Below are 5,910 nucleotides of genomic sequence, written 5' to 3'. Positions count from 1 at the left end.
GGGACATCCCCGAGGATTGTCAGCTGGAACACCTGCAGGCCACTTCTCCATGCGGCCTGGGCTTCCTCACCATGTGGCACCTCTCGGGGTAAGCAGCCGTCATGCACACCCCAACTGAAGAAATAGAGATCTGTTTCCAAGCTGGAGAACAAAGCTGCCGTGTTGGATAAACTGCAGGTCTATGCGCTGGTCTCTAACACGGTGCATGTGCAGGGGTAGGGTTTGGAGAGTGATTCTGGAGATATGTAGATTCTTACATCACCTGCCGACCTTAGAACCTGCTCATTAGTAGAACCTGAACTGGGTGTCCTGTGCACCCAGTCATGTGCATGAACTCCCACTTTGTGCAGCAAGGCTGGGTGGGTGCAGGGGATGCTCTGTCGACTGAATGCCCAGTCTGCTTTGGGGGCCAGCTGGGCCACTGTGCACCTGGTTGGGGGTAACCAGAGGCCCCTGTCATCTTATTCCAACTGCACCCCACCTGGAAGGGGATTGCTACACCCTGAGAGGGCCAGGCTATGCCCCCTTGTTCCCCAAGCTCTTGCTGGCCTGCAGCCCCTGTCCCCCTTGGTTTGGGAGGATGTGGACATAACAGGCCTTGCTGAGGGAAGCTTGGGAAGTCTGAGGCCACCCTCCAGGGCACTGTTGACAAATGATATGCAAATGAGCACTCGCACCCTCACCTGCTACACCCCTGCCCCAGGATTCCCCATATCCCATTCCGTTGCTGCTGTACCCCCGAGTCTGGCCAAACTACTGGTGGGGTCTTGCTTACAAGAGCATCAGCATTTGGAGGGGTGTCCCGCTCCCTTGGGGCTGCATGGAAGACTAGGGAAATTGAGAAGCAAAGGGATGTGAACCAGGAGGCTGAGTCACCTGGTCCTGGCCAACCTTCCAGGCTCAGACTTTGCCTCCCACGCCGGCTGACCCTAGCCAATGCCACACGCTCTGCATGTGGGGGAGGCTGAGGGCGGGATGAGGTTCGTCCTTGCCTTGCCTGGCTCTCTGGCACCTGGGGACGGAGCCTGGTGGTGGCAGGGGAGACAGAGAGAGAATACTACGAGGCTCCCTTCCTCCGCTTCCTCCTGGAGGTCTGCAGTGCTCAAGTCTGGGAGGCCAGCACTTCCGACCCTGGTGTCTCTACAGCCCACCTCTGTGGGGCTCACCCAGGATGCTGCTGCCCCCTGGGGGCAGGCAGGGTTTTGGGTTGTTGCAGTGACTGGAAGTGACACTCCTGGCATTTGGTGGACATAGAACAGGAAAGCTAGCTGGCTACCCCTCTGCACAGTGAAGCCTGTTTCATGTCTTCCACGACTCGCAGATCCGCCGCTGACCTTCACCGAGAACTTCATTACCAGAACCTCAGTGGGGACTGCTGACTGCGGTGCTCACCCTCACTTACCGGTCAGCTCTGCTCTTTGATTTTCCCGTATGGTTAGGAATTGCTCAGGTCCTCTCACTTCCTGAAGTCCAAACTCGTAACTCCCTGACGACTTCGTTACAGCCCCTCACGCCGTCCTGCCTGAGCATCACAACCGGAAATACGTGCAGTAAAATGTTACTTTCTTCTCATTTCTCTGTTCTCTTTCCGTTTGGGCATTAAACTGCTTTTGTGTTTGTTGTTTTTTAAAAACATGGTATGTAAGTGGACTATACCCGAGTGTCATTTTGGGATTAAAAAAAAAAAAGGAACCTCAAGTACGGTAAGGTTGTGGCTTGGTGACCTGTACTTGCTCTTGATGTGTGAACACAGAAAATCCAGCGGGAATAAAGTGGGGCCAAAGGGACACTGTTCCTGTTCAGCACCAGGGGGTCACTAGCCCCAGGGCCCTTAGTCCCCTTGGTTCTGGCAGAAGTCCCAAATAAATCCCGGATCCTCCAGCCGTTTCATAACTCTTGCGTGTTTTTCCCTGTAGTGTAACCTATTTTTATGGCCTTCGCTGCAGCCAGGATATGACTTAATTTTCTATTTCTGCCTCTTTCTGTCAGCCCAGGGCTGAGTTAGCTGGTAGTGTGTAGACCTAAACCTAGTTGAAGTCACTGGGGGATAGAGAGTAGAACACAGGACAGCCCTGACCCCAACACCGGCCACCACGGCCTGTGGCTCTGGTCTAAATTCTGTTTCATTTTAAAAGAACATCGGACTCCAGTGATTTGCTTTTACTTCTTCTTTTTTTTTTAAAGATTTTATTTATTTATTTGACAGAGAAAGACACAGCGAGAGAGGGAACACAAGCAGGGGGAGTGGGAGAGGGAGAAGCAGGCTTCCTGCGGAGCAGAGAGCCCGATGCAGGGCTGGATCCCAGGACCCTGGGACCACGACCTGAGCTGAAGGCAGATGCTTAAGGACTGAGCCACCCAGGCGCCCCTGATTTGCTTTTTCTTTATTGCTCTGCCGAAGGAGAACACTAGCTCTGCTCCTCACTAGTCACTGATGGTTAGTCTGCCAGGTGGCCAGAACCATGCTGGGCTTTGTGAGGGTTTCACAGAGATTGGCAGACTCTGCCCTAAGACTACAGGATAGTAGGAGAGAATGTATGCAGAGGGAAATGTAAGCATGGACATGACTCAGGTAGCTTTAGAAGGTGAGGATACCTGAGACCCAAGTAGTGATTACAGGTGACGGAGACTCAAATTGACTTCAGCAGGAAAGGTCATTGATTAGTTCTTATCCCTTAATAAAGGTCATCATGAGCTTCAGGTACAGCTGGATCCAGGGATTTGAAGGATTTCATTCCAACGTGGTCTCCCCAGCCCTCCCGCCCTCTACCTTTCCTATCTGCTTTTCTCCCTTTTCCTTTTGTTCTCAGGCAAGCTTTCCCTACCTTGGCAATGAGACAGCTACCAGCATCCTGGAATTTCATCATATGAATTCAGTAACCCCTTTGCAAGTGAACTGGCCAAAGAAACTCCCACAGAGATCCCAGGGAGGGTTCTCAGTGGCTCATTTTGGGTCACATGCCCGTCCTTGAACCAATCACTGACCAGTGAATGCAGTGACTCAGTCGGCCAGCCTAGGTCACATGGTACCCCTCCCCTCAAGCTGGGCTCAGCCTGGGGCTATCAGAAAGGGCCCTGGAAGCTGGGCACCTGCCCATTAGAGGTACAGACAGAAAGTGCTGAGTTTATCCAGGGATGGTGTTCAGGAGTTTTCTATGTACTTTGCCCCAAATGACATCTTTTTTTTTTTTTCTAAAATTTTATTTATTTATTTGAGAGAGAGAATGAGAGAGAGATAGAGCACATGAGAGGAGGGAGGGTCAGAGGGAGAAGCAGACTCCCCGCTGAGCAGGGAGCCCGATGCGGGACTTGATCCTGGAACTCCAGGATCATGACCTGAGCCGAAGGCAGTCGCTTAACCAACTGAGCCACCCAGGCGCCCTGCCCCAAATGACATCGTAAGCCAGAGAGGCAAGACTGGGGCTAGGTCCTTTCCCTGCCTCAGCCCTGCCCCTCCCTGCCTGTGTTTGCTGGGGTTGTGGGGCGGCTACACCTCTGCAGTTTGGCTATTAAAATAACAGTCTGGACTGATCTTGGTCTCAGGGGAGGCATAACGGCCCTGGAATCAGAGAGGGTATATGCGTGCTTGTGTGTGCATGGGGGGTGTGCACAGGCGCGTGTGGATGTTTGTGCGTGTGTGTGTTTGCCAGATGGGGAGGCTACTGCTTAGAAGGCAGGAGGGACTTCCTCCCCGACCTGGTTTTCCTGCCTTCACTCCAGGTCCCTGTCATATCTCTGGAGTTCCCAGGACCTGGCCTTCATCACGTGGTTAGCTTGTTGAACCCACGGCCAGCTTCAGTTTCTAGGTCATGTGCAGCCCTTGATATGGAGACTGATGAGAGAACCGTTTCCTTCACAGTCAGGACAGACAACCCAAGTGGAGTTCTGTTGCTCAGCAGCAGAGACCCTTCTGCCTGCAGTGGCTTGGACCCCGCCGGCTCCCGGCAAAGTTCCAGGCTCCATCTGCGCACACTGAGGGCTCAGCGGTCCAGGAGAGGGCATGGGTGTGGGGTCATCTACCTCTCAGATGAAACTCCTGCCCTGCCTGTTATCAGCCATGGGACACAGCCATTCCACTCACCTGGCAAGAGCCTGCTTCCTTACCTGGGAGAAGGGGATGCCACTGCTTGCTTGGCAGGGTGGGTTGGAAAGGGATGAGGTGTGCCGAGCTCAGTGCCGGGGAGGGGCTGTGTCCTGCCTGAAGGAAACGCCTTTGGGGGGCGGGCAGTACTTGAGCGGTTGTCCCAGGGCCTCTCTGGGTGACGATGAGCCAAGCCTCAGGTGCCACAGTGACTGTGAGAGCTCTCTTTCCCGCCAGACCCCCCTTTCTTCATCCTGCAGCTCAGCTCATCCATCCCTACCCCAGAGGTGTTTCTCCTCACCCTCAGCTTGGGCCAGATCCGGCCGCCCCTCCTCAGAGCTGGGATCTCCGCAGAAATCACAGGTGTATTTTCTCCGTGCTTTGACCTGTATCTATCCCCACGCTGGCCCACCCACCGGTCCCACGGCAGGACTGGGTGTTGCTCATCACTCGGTTACCCGCAGTAATATGCTCTTAGTAAATACTACCAAGTGTGACTCAGTGACTGAATGAAGGTTCAGGATATGGATGTAACACAAAGAATATTGCATCTTAATTCCAGTCTCCAGTAGCTGTGTGGTGCTGAGTAAAGTCTTTTCATCTCTTGGGCTTCAGTTTGCTTTTCGTACCATGAAGAGTTGGTTAGATCCCTTTTTCCTTTTCTTTTTTATGGCACCCTTTCCTTCTCCCTCAAATAAAATCTTATGTGGGGCACAGATATTTAAACACTGCTCACAGATCAAGTGGAACTGCTGTGACTGAGGTATGGATGGGGTCCCAGAGCCCTCCCCTGATGCCTGCCCCCTCTTCACCTTGAGCCTCCAGGGGCTTGGTGCCCACTTGAACATGGCGAGGCCAGAGTCTCTCATAATGTTCTGGGAGATGGCCTACATCTCTAACAGACCACAGGATACTCCTGGAAACTTTTTTTTTTTTTTTAAAGAGAATTAAATCCTTGATGTGAGCTTGTTTTCTGATTATTTCTCAGAGTGAAAAATTTTTATAGATAAGAAGGCACTATGAATGTTCTGTCTACTGGTGCTCTGGCCAGTTGATAGTTCTCCTGTATTTTGTCTGGAGCTAAAGGGTCCCGGGACATCCAGCTATAGGGGTTCCCTCTTTCTACCTTGGTCTCCAACCTGGAGGAGAGGGTTGCTACTTGTCTTTATGTCTACAAGTCTGGGGCATTCTATGCTCCCCCCCCCCATCAGCTAATTGCGATTTCCAGCTAAAAGAAAGTGTGACCTGGACAGAGGGAGTTGATATTTTAGGCCAAAATCAGTCACTGTCATTTTAGTTATGATTAGTTTCTGTCCCATGGTCAGAGAGTCAGGCATGACTTTCAGGGGGCTGGGACACAGGGCGGGGCCTTCTGTCAGGGAGCTAGCACAGTGTGGACACAGCCACGTGGTGTGGACTCTGTGGTCACAACCTGGGATTCCCATCCTGGCTCAGCTGTAGTTCACCCATGTGGACTCGTGGACCTTTGATTGCCCAGAGGCCCCATCTGTCAGACGGGTACATTGTGCACTGACTGTTAGGATTGTGGGAGACAAAATGAGTGGCGTATACGGTCTGCATGGCATGTGAGACCTAAACGGCGTGAGAGGTTAATAGTATGAGCGTATACAGGAAGAGGTAACTACTGGGAGGAAGAGATCAGACCCGTAGCATGGGGAGTTGAGCAGAAGGAGGGTGCTGTCGACTGAGTGAACATTTGTGTCCCCTCAGAATTCATATGTTGACATCCTAACCCCTGAATGTGATGGTATTTGGAGATGTGGCCTTTGGGAGGTAATTAGGTCATAGGGGTAGAACTCTCATCCGTG

The sequence above is a fragment of the Callorhinus ursinus genome, unplaced genomic scaffold, assembly GCF_003265705.2.
Source record: "Callorhinus ursinus isolate GAN/ISIS: 27379988/994484 unplaced genomic scaffold, GSC_fseal_2.0 scaffold15, whole genome shotgun sequence".
NCBI classification, from domain to species: domain Eukaryota; kingdom Metazoa; phylum Chordata; class Mammalia; order Carnivora; family Otariidae; genus Callorhinus; species Callorhinus ursinus.
Note: the sequence above shows the minus strand (reverse complement) of the source record.